A 13206-nucleotide genomic window follows, 5' to 3' on the forward strand; every position below is an offset into this window, starting at 1 on the left:
CTTTATTCCTCTTATGGGCCTATGAATCACATCATTAATTTGGGCCTGCATGGACTGCGTTCGCGAGCTTTCTATAAATATAGCTGATCTATCCGAGGGGCCCGACCTGATCCGACCCCTCCGATCTTTTCGGCCTCTCCGACCTTCCTGCACCTCGGTGCCCGGTACACAGCCCTCCAACCTTATTTTGTGCTAGCGCAACATAAGGTTGCTTGTTTTATCAAGAAAAGTCCATGGCCATATTCTGATAACGAAGTGACGTTTTTCATTGTTACCATATCCGCATTTATTACTCCCTACCTACCAAGACACGTGTTCATTCATCAAGCGCTCCAGCTGTTCTATCCAATTCAAATCTAGCGGCCAAAATTTAAACCCTAAATAACTGTTTCAAATCCCTTTTATTCACGCTTCTTCTTCCATTTCAACTCATTTATACTTAGGTTGGTTTTCTGCTTTGTTCTTTGGCTTCGCTCTAGCAACCTTCACCTTCCCAGGTATGCTTCTCTTTCGCCTACTATTTCTGGTGAATATCTTGATGAAACGCGTGTTCTATAATTGCTTTGAGTTTATATTGTTCTCTGTCTCGTAGATATTTTATTTTTGAGTATCTGAATACAAAAGTAAGATTGGGGTTTTGATGGTCTATTTCAGATTGCTTGCTTGTCCCTGTTCATCCCTGTTTTGAGTACTAAGATTGCTTAGGGTTTTCTATTTGGCGAGATGATTTCTTACGATATCCAATACCCTTGGGCTCCTTTAGATCTTAAGCAAGAATGTACTGGTTTTTGTAGTGAAAAGAGAGTCTAAACCTTTAGGGGTAAACAATCCTTGTGTAAGAGTGATGAGAATGACGTGATTGTGGGGGTGTGTGAGTTAGACGAGCCTGTCTGTAAAGATGGTACTCTCCCTCCTCGGGAGACCTTCACCTTCATATATGCCACACTATTCGAGAGACTCGGATTTCGACTTCCTTTCAACAATTTTGAAAAGGGATTATTAACTACTTTAAATGTAGCTCCTGCGCAGTTACACCCCAATAGTTGGGCATTTATACGGGCCTTCCATATCCTATGCGGGGGTCTCGGTATCCGACCCACTCCTGCTATGTTTTTGTATTTCTTTGAGCTAAAGGGTGGCTCGTCCTGATCAGTGTGGATGTCTTTAAGTGGAGTAGAGGGCCGAGGTTTGTTTACTCTATACCAATCTTCCTATAAGAGGTTTAGGGGAGCCTTTGTAAAAATCTTAGCACCGGCACACAATCCTACTTTATTAGAAGGGTTTCCCTTATACTGGACAAAAACTCCTCTCCTAAAGAGAGCTCGCCCCTTTGAAGAGCTAGATCCGGCAGATCAGAAAGGTTGTGCAGAACTGGAGGGTCTAGAGGTCATTTTCAACATCCGTAAGATCTTAGACCTCGAATATCGAGAAGTAGACTTAAAACTATTCATTGGTATATACTTTGACCTTGTATTTGTACTTTCTTAACTAATTCTTATTGCCATTTGCATTGACCCTTACTATTTTTATGATGTTTTCTAGAGAAACAAATGGCCTTGTCTTAGAAGGACCTACTCCGACGAATCAAACAGAAAGGGAAACCAAAAGAACAGATTCCCCGATCCCAAGCTCGGTCTTCAAAAATCACTCTTGACAGTGATCCTGAAACGACCCAAAGTGATTCCCAATTAAAAAAGAGGAAACTAGGTCATAGAGAAAATGAAGGTGAGATTTTCGAGTCCATTAACTGTATGCCGACCATTGACGTGACTGGGACCAGTGCACTTGTTGTTTCTAGGTCAAGAAAAAGCTTTTGGGACGAGGACTTTGAACATCTCGCTATGGGCGAGCTCACAACTTCTCCGTAACCGATGGTACGGTGCTTTCTGGTAAAACTGTCACCTCGGCCCGAGAGGATGTGTTACGCTATCTGCATCAGGCCGAGGCTTCAACACTTTTTCTGGTTGATCGTATGGAAGCATTGGAGTTAAATGAATTTGTATTAACAAACAGCCTTGAGAAAGCTAAGAAGGAGACGATGCAACTCCGATCTGATGCTGTTGAACTTATTAAAGTTCGCAAGACTTTAGAGGAAAAAGAGATCGAGCTGATTTCTTTAAAAACCAAACTGGATGAGCTAGTGCCCTTAAAGACCAAGCTTGAGGAATTAACGCCTAAGGTCGAGGTTTATGAGACTCAGATATAAGAGCTGACAACCAAATGCCAGAATTTGGAGAATGAGAAAGAAGAGCTTGCGGATCAACTTTGTGCCACTCTGAACTAGGGGTTCCAACTAGCTCTAGATCAAGTAAAGATACTCTGCCCTGACGCTAATATCTCACTTGCGAGTATTACGAAGGAAGTGATAGAAGGTCAACTAGTAGAGATAGGCGATGAGTAAGAAGTAGGGATATGTAATATGCTTCTTTTGTTTAGAGAACTATTTGCTTGCTTTACCTAAGTATTTCTTCAACGTGTCCCCCATATGAATGTTTGACTTGTGAATTTTGGTGCGTTGCTTAATTACAAATGTATGGCAATGCTTAAGACTTCAGACAAATTCATAACATATTGAAATGACTTTGGATAAAACACAAATCAAGGAGTTGTCAATAGAGTACCTGATTGTTTCTGCTGCCACCATTATTTTGTCAGCGAGATGGGACCAAAATGGGTGTTCGATTTAAATTCTTCTTGTACGCGATCTAGTTGTAACTATTTGAATGATTTGGAATGCTTGTGAGGGCTTGTGGGGGAGCGTCGAGATCGGAATAAAGTAACCTTTAGCTTGTAGCTGAGATTTTTCCAAGCGCGTAGCGAGGTCGGACCGACGTACAGCCCTCAGCGTACTGAGGCTTTTCCAAGCGCGTAGCGAGGTCGGACCGAGGTACAGCCCTCAGCGTACTGAGGTTTTTCCAAGCGCGTAGCGAGGTCGGACCGAGATACATCCCTCTGCGTACTGAGGTTTTTCCAAGCACGTAGCGAGGTCGGACCGAGGTACAGCCCTCAGCATACTGAGGTTTTTCCAAGCGCGTAGCAAGGTCGGACCGAGAGGTACATAGCTAAATTTTAATAGATCTACAGAATATTTAGCAAAATGTCTTAAAGAACCCACCTCGTTAAAAAACCCTCCCCTTTTATGGAAGGGAAAAAGAGTGTGGGACCCACCTCATAAAAAATGGAAAGAGTGTGGGGTTTTATTGATAGGAATGAGTGTTTGTAAAGAAAAAGAAAGTAATAATTTATACAAAGAAGTATTTAACTAAAATAGAATCGTAGATTAGCAGCGTTCCAAGTTCTAGGAATTGTTGTGCCATCTAGCGTCTCGAGTTTGTATGCTCCACCAAAAAGAACCTTCTGTACGCGGAATGGTCCAACCCATTTGGGTGATAGCTTGTCTTCTAGTTCGATTGCATGGGCTTTTCTAAGTACCAAGTCGTTTTCTTTGAAATCGCGAGGCTTTACTTTGGTTTTATATCGTCGTTCCACCCGTCTTTTGGTGGCTTCGCTGGTGATACGAGCTAACTCACGAACCTCTTCCAAGACATCAAGGTTTCCGCGAATGCTCTGCTTGTCGGCCTCCGAGGCAACTTTCTCCCTTGATGAGTTTCCGAGTTCTATGGGATGGAGGGCATCAGTTCCATATACCAGATTAAAAGGGGTTTCGTGTGTCGTCGACTGAGGAGTTGTATTATATGCCCACAAGATTTGAGGTATTTCTTCTGGCCAGGAAGTTCTTGCCGAGCTTATCCTTCGTTTGAGTGCTCTTAAGATAACTTTATTGGCCGCTTCAGCTTGACCATTCGTCTGTGGATGTTCCACCGATGAGAACCTCTGTTTGATCCCTACCTCATTGCACAATTTCCTAACTTGTGAACTTGTGAATTGAGTTTAATTATCTGATATAAGGTGATGAGGTTGGCCGAATTGGCATATTATGTTTTTCCAGATAAACTTTGCAATCTTTGAAGCCGAGATAGAAGCAACTGGCTCTGCTTCAATCCACTTTGTCATGTAATCAATAGCGACCACTAAAAATTTCATCTGTCGAGCTGCTAGAGGAAATGGTCCCAAAATGTCAATGCCCCATGTATGGAAAGGCCAAGGAGCATTGATGGAATGTAAGACCTCGGGTGGAGCATGATGTAGGTCAGAGTGTCTTTGACATTGGTCACACCTTTGCACATACTCAACGCAATCTTTCTTTATTGTAAACCAAAAATAGCCTGCTCGGAGTGTCCATAACATGAGAGCTCGTCCTCCAATGTTACTTCCGCATATTCCTTCATGCAGCTCGATCAAAATCCTCTTAGCCTCTTCTTCATTCACACAAGTTAGGATGGGTCGAGAAAACCCAAGGCGGAAAAGGTGACCATCTAACAAAGTGTATCTAGAAGAACTCTTTTTTATACGGTTAGCTTCTGTTGGGTCTGAAGGTAACAATCCGTCAGCTAGGTAGATTTTGATGAGAGTCATCCAGGTTTCCGAGTTGTTACTCCCATGAGAAGTCATGACCACGGCTTTGTCCGAGCTGTTTACGCGCGAGGTACTTAACGTTTCCTTGATAACTGACTTTTGTTGCCCTGGTTTAGTGCAGCTGGCCAATTTAGATAGCAAATTTGCTCGGTTATTGTCCTCTCGGGGAACATGAATTAATTCAAAGGTGGTAAAGGTTGTAGCTAGAGATTTTATATATTCCAAGTATCATGCCAATTGGGGATCCCTAGCAGCGAAGTCACCATTGACTTGTCCAGTCACCAGTAAGGAGTCACTCCGATCTGTGAGGTGTAAAACTCCTATTTCCTTGGCTAATAACATTCCTGCGGCTAGAGCCTCATATTCTACCTGATTATTGCTGGTTTTAAAAGAAAATTTTGGGGATTGCTCCACGAGAACCCCTCCGGGTCCTTCAAGGACTACTCCAGCTCCACTTCCCCGTTGATTAGAAGAACCATCTACTGATAGGAGCCATCTTGTGGTTACCGCATCCTTTCTGCTGGCGTCACCATCGCCACCAACCGAAGGCAGGGTAAGTTCCGCTAAGAAATCTGCCAATACTTGTGCTTTAATGGGTCCTCGTGGTTCATATGTGATATCGTATTCTCCAAGTTCCAAAGCCCATTTTACTAGACGACCTGTCATATCTAATTTCTTGAGGACCTGCTTGATAGGGAGGTCAGTTTTCAATATTACCTGAAAACGTTGGAATAAGGTCAGAGTTTCTGTGCGGTGATTACAATATTCAAAGCCTCCTTCTCCAAGGTTGGATATCTTTTCTCCGCGCCTCGTAGCGATCGGCTGACGAAGTATACGGGTCGTTGTGTACCATCTTTCTCTTGTACCAAGACCGAGCTGATTGCATGCTCGATCACAGTTATGTACATTTGCAGTGAAATTTCAACCTCGGGCCGACTGAGTATTGGAGGTCGGCCTAGGTACTCTTTTAATTTTGTGAAGGTCTGTTCACAATCAGGTGTCCACTGGAACTTATTATTCTTCTGCAAACATTGGAAGTAGGGATGTCCCTTATCACCACTTTTTGCTAAAAATCGAGCTAGTGCTGCCATTCTTCCTGTTAACTGCTGCACTTCGCGTATGCAACTCGGACTTTTCATGTTGATGATCGCCATGCATTTATCGGGATTAGCCTCTATTCCTCTTTCGGTTAACATAAAACCTAGGAATTTACCTGCTCTGACGCCGAAGACACATTTCTCAGGGTTTAAGCGTAACTGGTATTTGTTGATGGTGTCAAATAACTCTTGGAGATCATCTGCATGACTTCCTCCACTAGTCGAGGTGACCACCATGTCATCCACATAAGCTTCTACGTTACGTCTGAACATGGGTTATAGAATTCTGTCCATCATCCTCTGATATGTTGCGCCTGCATTTTTTAGTCCAAAAGGCATTACCCGATAACAAAAATTTGCCTTTACTCCCATGAAAGCAGTCTTATCCTCGTCCTCCGGGTGCATTCGGATTTGATTGTACCTAGAATAAGCATCCATGAAGCTTAACAATCCGCAACCTGACACTCTATCAACCAAAGTGTCTATGTTGGGTAGCGGGTAGGAGTCTTTAGGGCATGCGGTATTCAGGTCTGTGAAATCGACGCACATTCGCCATTTACCGTTAGCCTTCTTCACCATTACTATGTTGGCCAACCATTCGGGATACTGCATCTCCTTGATATGCCCAGCTTCTTGTAATTTCAAAATCTCCTCCACGGCGGCCTCCGCCTTTTCTTCATTTAGCCTTCTCCGTCTTTGTATTTTGGCCTTAATTTTGGGATTTACATTTAAACGGTGACAAATGACGTCTGGGTTGATTCCTGGCATGTCTCTGGCGGTCCATGTGAAGGATGCGAGGTTGGATCGTAAAACCTGGCAGAGGTCAACTTCTATTTTTGGATCCATGCCCGAGCCAATTTTCACTCTCCTGCCTGAAGAGATTTCGACCTCCTTTAAGTCTCCAACAGGTTTTGGACCACGTCGTTCTTCTGCAGACCTCGGGTCTAACTCAGCTTGCCCTGTTTCGTCATTGACAGGAGTTGTTTGAGCCAAAGCGTAAGTCCTTCGGGTACGCAAACTATTTTCGTAACATTTGCGGGCGATTTCCTGGTCAACCTTCATGGTAACAATTTTCCCTTCTGTTGGAAATTTCATTTTCATATGGGTAGTAGAAACGACTGCTCCCAATTTGTTCAAAGAAGGTCTTCCTAGCAATAAGTTGTAGGAAGAGGGTGCATTTACTACTAGATACCGAATCACGATGGTCTTTGCTACATGCTCGTTCGAAAAGGTCGTCCTCAAATCCACATGACCCCGGACCTCAACTTGTTCGCCAGAGAAACCCACTAAAACCCCGTCGAACGATTGCAGCTGATCTTGGGATACTTGCAGACCTACGAACGCATCCTAGAACATCACATCTGTCAAACTTCCTTGGTCGATAAGAACTCGATGAACATTTCGCCCCATCATGACTACTGATAAAACCACTGGATCGTCTTCATGAGGATAGACATCTTTCATGTCTTCCCAGGAAAAAGTAAGTGTCGAAGTTGGGGTTGGCGCTCCTACGGTAGTTGTCGTCATGATGCTCCTGGCTTATCGCTTTCTTGATGACTTGGTCGGACCACCACCTGCGAAACCCCCGGTTATGGTATTAAAATCACCAAGGATTGGGATCTCATGTGGCTCTCCCATCTATTTTTGGCGTTTTGGTCGTTCATTCTCGGTCTCTAGACTTTCCGAGCTGACTTACCTTTGGATCATTCCTCTGCGCGCAAGACTAGCTAACTAACCCATCAGGGGATAACAACCTTCTGTATCGTGGCCATGGGTTTTGTGGAATTCACACCAAGCAAATGTGTCCTTTCCCAGTAATCTTCCAGTCTCTAAAGGGAATCGTAGATATTGTGCAACTTCATCATCTTTGATTAACTGAACTTTAGGTTTGGTTAAAGTTGGACAGATTGGCTTGATCATCTTTCTCTGAGGTGTTCTTTGTGTGGAATAAGGGGTAAATTTATGGTTGGGTCTCTTATGGGGTGAAAAAGCTTCCATTACCTGTCGCCTGGTATCTTTGTTCTTACAGTCCGGATTAGGATGTTTTTCATATGCTCTTTTCCATTGCATGGCTTCCTCTATTTCAATGTGTACCGTGGCTCGACTTCTCACCTTGGCTAACGACATTGTCGGAAGTCTGATTAAAGAATCGCTGAAATGGTTCGCTCTCAACCCCTTGACGAAGGCTCCTACTAACATCTCCTCGCTGGGATTAACGAGTCTCACACTTACGTCGCACAAGCGATTTAGGAATTGCTTCAGCGACTCCTCTGGACGTTGTTTTATGTCAAACATATCGGCGATCTGCAACTGTTTAGGTCGATTTACAGCAAACCGCTCCATAAATACTTGGGAAAACGCAGCAAAGGATGCAATGGAGGTGGTGGGAAGCTTACTGAACCACTTGAGGGCAGTGCCTGTGAGTGTTCCCACGAACATTTTGCAACGAATAGCGTCGCTTCCCCCAGAGATCAACATTTGAGCTCGGAATGCCTTCAAATGGGCCTCAGGATCGCCCTCACCAAAGAACGGTGGAATTTTCAGGATGATAAAATGCGGAGGAATCAGCTCGTCCATGATTCTATTTGTAAGACCACGGTCTTGGAAGTGACCACGATCCCTCATCCATGTCCTCAACTCCTCATTGCTCTTGCGCAATTGCTCCTGCTGACACAATGATTCTTCCAGACGTTGACGAGATTCTGATGTCTCCTTTCGCAACCGCTCGCTTTCTGCTTCTACTTCTGCCCGGCGTGTTGTTTCGCGCTCTTGCCATCGTGTTTGTTCATCACTCACTTGTTTCCGCATCGCTTCATTCTCTCGACGCAAATTTTCTATGTGCTGCATGATCTGCTCCATTGTAGGAAGGTCGTCTCCTCCATTGTTTCCTGTTGGTGACGTGATTGCCATCTCAAATCTAAGTGGATAGGGATACTAGTTTTACCTGTCCCACGGTGGGCGCCAATGTTCTGATCCGAAAACGTATTAGATCAAAACAATATAATTTCTTCCTTTCTGTCTCAGTCCTTCTCTCAATCTCATACCCCTCATATTTCATCAACGTGCTTTTATACCTTTTTTTCATAACCACTTTGTATTGGACTCCGCTTTTTAAGTATTCCCACTACGCCACTGTTTCTTAATTCACTCCTGAAATCCAGCCCACATCTTCCTAAAATCTAGGGATTCAAAAATCGATTTCTTTGTATGCCAGTTTCTTTATTCCTCCTATAGGCCTATGAATCACATCATTAATTTGGGCCTGCATGGACTGTGTTCACGAGCTTTCTATAAATATAGCCGATCTATCCGAGGGGCCCGACCTGATCCGACCCCTCCGATCTTTCCGACCTCTCCGACCTTCCTGCACCTCGGTGCCCGGTACAGTAAGATTAAAAAACTGTAAAGTTAGTTATTTTTTCTAACTCAAAAAATCATTCAACTCATCCATTAACCAGTATTTTTATTTAAAAAGTATATGATATTTTATTTTTTTCAAAAAAGTTATAAATAAAGTTCAATATTTATACACATGTTTTGGTCTTTGGTTTCTTTGATGTTTATGTTTGTATAGTTCAAGTGCCATTTTACTACTTTCAAAGGTGAATTTTGTTAAACTCTAACTGAACATGAAAAGTTTGCAGTGTATTAAACTTGGCTGTTCTCAGCTGCAGGAGCATTCCTGGCTATTCCAGTTGAGATAAAGCTTTTGGCACCATAAGTACTATGTTAGGATATCTGCAACATCTACTATATATATCTATTATGTGTATAAGAAAACAATGTACTATTAAAATTTCTTAAATATCCATTATCACTCTTTTGAAACCTGTAAACTTCATCGATTTTTTGGTCTTTTAATTTATTTTATTTTTTCTCTCTCCTCTGCTATTCTCTTTTTCCGCGTCAACTCTATTTTCTTTATCACACCAACACATTTTTCTTTCACCGCTCTTATTTCTTTTAAGTTTATATTTTTTTTACTCTTTTATTCATAAATAATTTGATTTTTTTCTGAACTTGATTAAATGGTTCATATTTAATACGAAACGTAATACACGAATACTGTCAAAAGATAAAATAACACTGCACCACTTAAAATATTAATATTTTAATAAAATAATAATAATAATTTAATCAATGTTTTTAATTTAAAATTTTTATACATATTATTGTATTATTGAAATATTTTGAAATGAAATAATTCTGAAATTATAATTTTCCATTTTAGAATTCCAAAATATGTACTTTTATTAGTAATACTAATATTATTAATATTATTAGTAGTATTTTTGTATTACTATTACTATTAATATTATTATTATTTGTAATTTTATTATAAATATTTGTTTTATTAGTATTAGTATTATTAATATTATTAAAATTATCATTATTATTATCACTAATATTATAATTAGTATTATTATTATTGGTACTATACCTATTATATTATTATTATTATTATTATTTTATTTTTGTTATATATTATTATTATTGTAAATTGTTTATTTTATATTTACATGTACTTTTATATAAAAATTTTAATATTTATTTTATGTCTTTTATTTTTTATGGGATCGACATGTTTCATAATATATAAATGTTATTATTATTATTATTATTATTATTATTATTATTATTATTATTATTATTGAGATGGTATCATAGCTCCTAATCCTAGGAGTATCTGACTGTAGCATAAAACCTTAATTCATAGTCGTCATTGTCGTGCCACCTTGACCCACTTTGTTTTTTTGTGCAACTTTCATCGTTGTCATTGTTTTTCATTGCAGCCTTCATTGTTGCCTCTGATTTTGCTAGAACCTTCATCTTTGCCTCAATTTTTGTTGCAGCCTTCATCGCTGCCTCAATTTTTGTTGCAACCTTCATCGCTGCCTCAATTTTTGTTGCAGCCTTCATCGTTGCTAGTCTCACAACTTTCATTGTTGTTCCTCTATCTTATCGCAATCTACATCCATGGCTGATACTAAGGAATCCATTACTTAAATAAGGGAAAAATCACAAGGTGTTGGAGAATTGTAGACTATTCATTATGCTTATCGGCTAACTAGGAAGAATTATCTTAAATGGTCTCAACTCATCAGGCTCATATTGAAGGGAAAAGGAAAGGGCACTCACCTAAGTGATAATGCCCTTGTGATGAGTGCGTATTTTTGCCCTCATTTAATGTTTAAATCTGGATTTTTAATTGAATTTTGTTCTTAAAAGATTGATTTAATTGAGATTTCTTATAATTGGGTTTATTGAGCATGAGATACAAAAAGATGTTAAAAATAACTTTTTAGTTGTATAAATTTTCTTTGGATATTTTGAGGTGTGTTAGTGCAGCTGCAGCTAAGTTGAGCTCATAGATGTGTGGAAATAAATTGATTAAAGTTTCATGACAACTTAAAGATAAATCCAATAATAGGAAATTATCAAAATCACAAAAATTCAAGCCAAACATTACATGAAGACGACAAGAAAAGCTTGAAAACTTGAAGAAGTTTGGTTAAGCCAAGAAGAGGAAAATGACAACAAAAATTGGACCTTGTGGTATTCTTTATCTTTATAATAAAAAATAATCTGGGAAAAATATATCTTGAGATATTTTATTTGATATTTTTAAATAATTATCTTATTTAATTATATCATAAAATATCAAAAGATAATAGCTACCAAATCTTTTTAAATATGACAAGATCTTCTTAAATCTGTTTAGATCCACAGCAAACAAATATATAGATATTGGATTATTTAGAAGATATTTTGAGGACATTGTAAAGGGATGATTTGGGAATATAATACAAATATTAGTTGGTGATAATTTATCATATATTAGATATTGATATTATCAACCAACTATATTTGTCAAATAGTTTATCTCTCCATGGAGGGCTAAGCTTCAAGGGTTTGTTCCATTGTAATTTCATTATGGATTTTGAGGTTAGAATGAATAAATATGTTTGTTCTTTTGATTCTTGTTGTGATTTATTTTCATCTATGTCTTTTGTGTTTTAATCAAGTAAAAGTAATGATTTTTACATTATAGCAAGTTAGCACGGTGTTAAATCTACATAACATATCAATCATATGAGTTCAAAGGTATTTAATTTTAATTGAGAATGTACTTTGATTAAATTTAAAAATTTTCATCTGATTGAATGGGTTTTTTACAATGATTGATATTGTACTTTGATTAAAGGTGAAAACTTTAACTAGAATTAATCAAGAATGTACTTTGATTAATTAGCTTTTTGCTTGATTTTAGAGGTAAAAGAATAGACATGATTAGGCATAGTAATATTTAACTAATAATGTACTTTGGTTAAATGTACTATGACTAATCTACAAAGTTCTTACTTTTAATTAAGAATGTACTTTGGTTAATGGTGAGAACGCCAACAAATTAATTGAAAATTTACATTAATTAATTTGCAAGTCTACAACAATAATAAATTGAGCAATAATTTTTATATAATCGATGATGAATATATTTTGAAAAAGTAGTGGAATCAATCTATTTTCTTTATTATTATTATTTTTATCTTATTTTATCTTTTTCCATTTTTATTTCTTTCTTTCAAATACTATTTTATTTGACTAACCGTTTTGTATAGATTTTATAAGAACTAATTTGTTAGAAATCGATTTCGTGTTCGTTGGGAGAACTTTAGGAGCCAAACAAGGAAACAAATTTGTTACAAATATATTATGTAAAGGTGAAAACTTTAAAAGCCAAACAAGGAAACAAATCTGTTGGAGACACCAATCAACTCAAGTTTCTATGGATGGAATTTGATCACTATCGCGTTATAAAAGCAAGGTGTCCAGAAGATTCAACAATCCTTAAAGATTACATTGAATAAGATAGGGTTTATGATTTTTTGGTAGGCCTGAATTCTGAAAATGATCAGGTCCATATTCAAATTTTGGGAAAAGAGAAAGTCCCAAGACTTAATGAAGTGAGAACTATCATTCAGAGTGAAGAAAGTAGGCAAAATTTGATGTTAGAAACCCCAATTATTGAAAGCATAACAATGGTAGTTGAAGAAGGAAAAACCATGGTTGTTAATCAAAAGAAAAATGGATTTTTCATTACGAAAAAAAAACACGAGGAAGTTTGGTATAGCTACTACAACAAGACACACCACACACGAAAGAAGTGTTAGAAATTACATGGAAAACCTCGAAGTTGAGAATGGGGGCAAAAAGGAGGTTCTAAAGAAAAAAAGGAGGACAAGGGCAACTACACACTGCTAATGGACATAGTGAAGAGGTTGGTCACCTAAACCATGAAGATATAGAAAGGGTAAGGTCTTTATTGAGTAAATTGGAGAAGCCCATAGGTACATGCTCCTTAACATATTTTGATAAATTTCCATTTTCTTTCGGACTAAATGTTTTAGATACCCTATTTACCCACTCCTGGATATTAGATTCTGGGGCCACATACCATATGACACCCCTACCCAAATACTTTTCCACGTATTTTCCATGTCCTAGCAACAAAAAAGTTTTCATAGTAGACGGGACCCTTATAACAACATCAGGACAAGGAGAGGTCCAAATAAATCCATACATAACATTAAAAAATGTTTTACATGTCCCTAAGTTGTCCATCAACCTAATT

General features: G+C 38.6%; 1 long non-coding RNA gene across 1 annotated transcript; it reads left to right on the forward strand.

The window, feature by feature from the left end:
- The first annotated feature begins 40 nt into the window (after nucleotides 1-40).
- LOC114194741 lies at nucleotides 41-2577 on the forward strand. Its single transcript, XR_003606426.1, has 3 exons — nucleotides 41-497; nucleotides 655-1453; nucleotides 1543-2577. It is a non-coding gene; the product is annotated as an uncharacterized LOC114194741 (long non-coding RNA).
- The last annotated feature ends 10629 nt before the right edge of the window (nucleotides 2578-13206 follow it).

This window comes from Vigna unguiculata, chromosome 8, assembly GCF_004118075.2.
Source record: "Vigna unguiculata cultivar IT97K-499-35 chromosome 8, ASM411807v1, whole genome shotgun sequence".
Taxonomy (NCBI): Eukaryota; Viridiplantae; Streptophyta; class Magnoliopsida; order Fabales; family Fabaceae; genus Vigna; species Vigna unguiculata.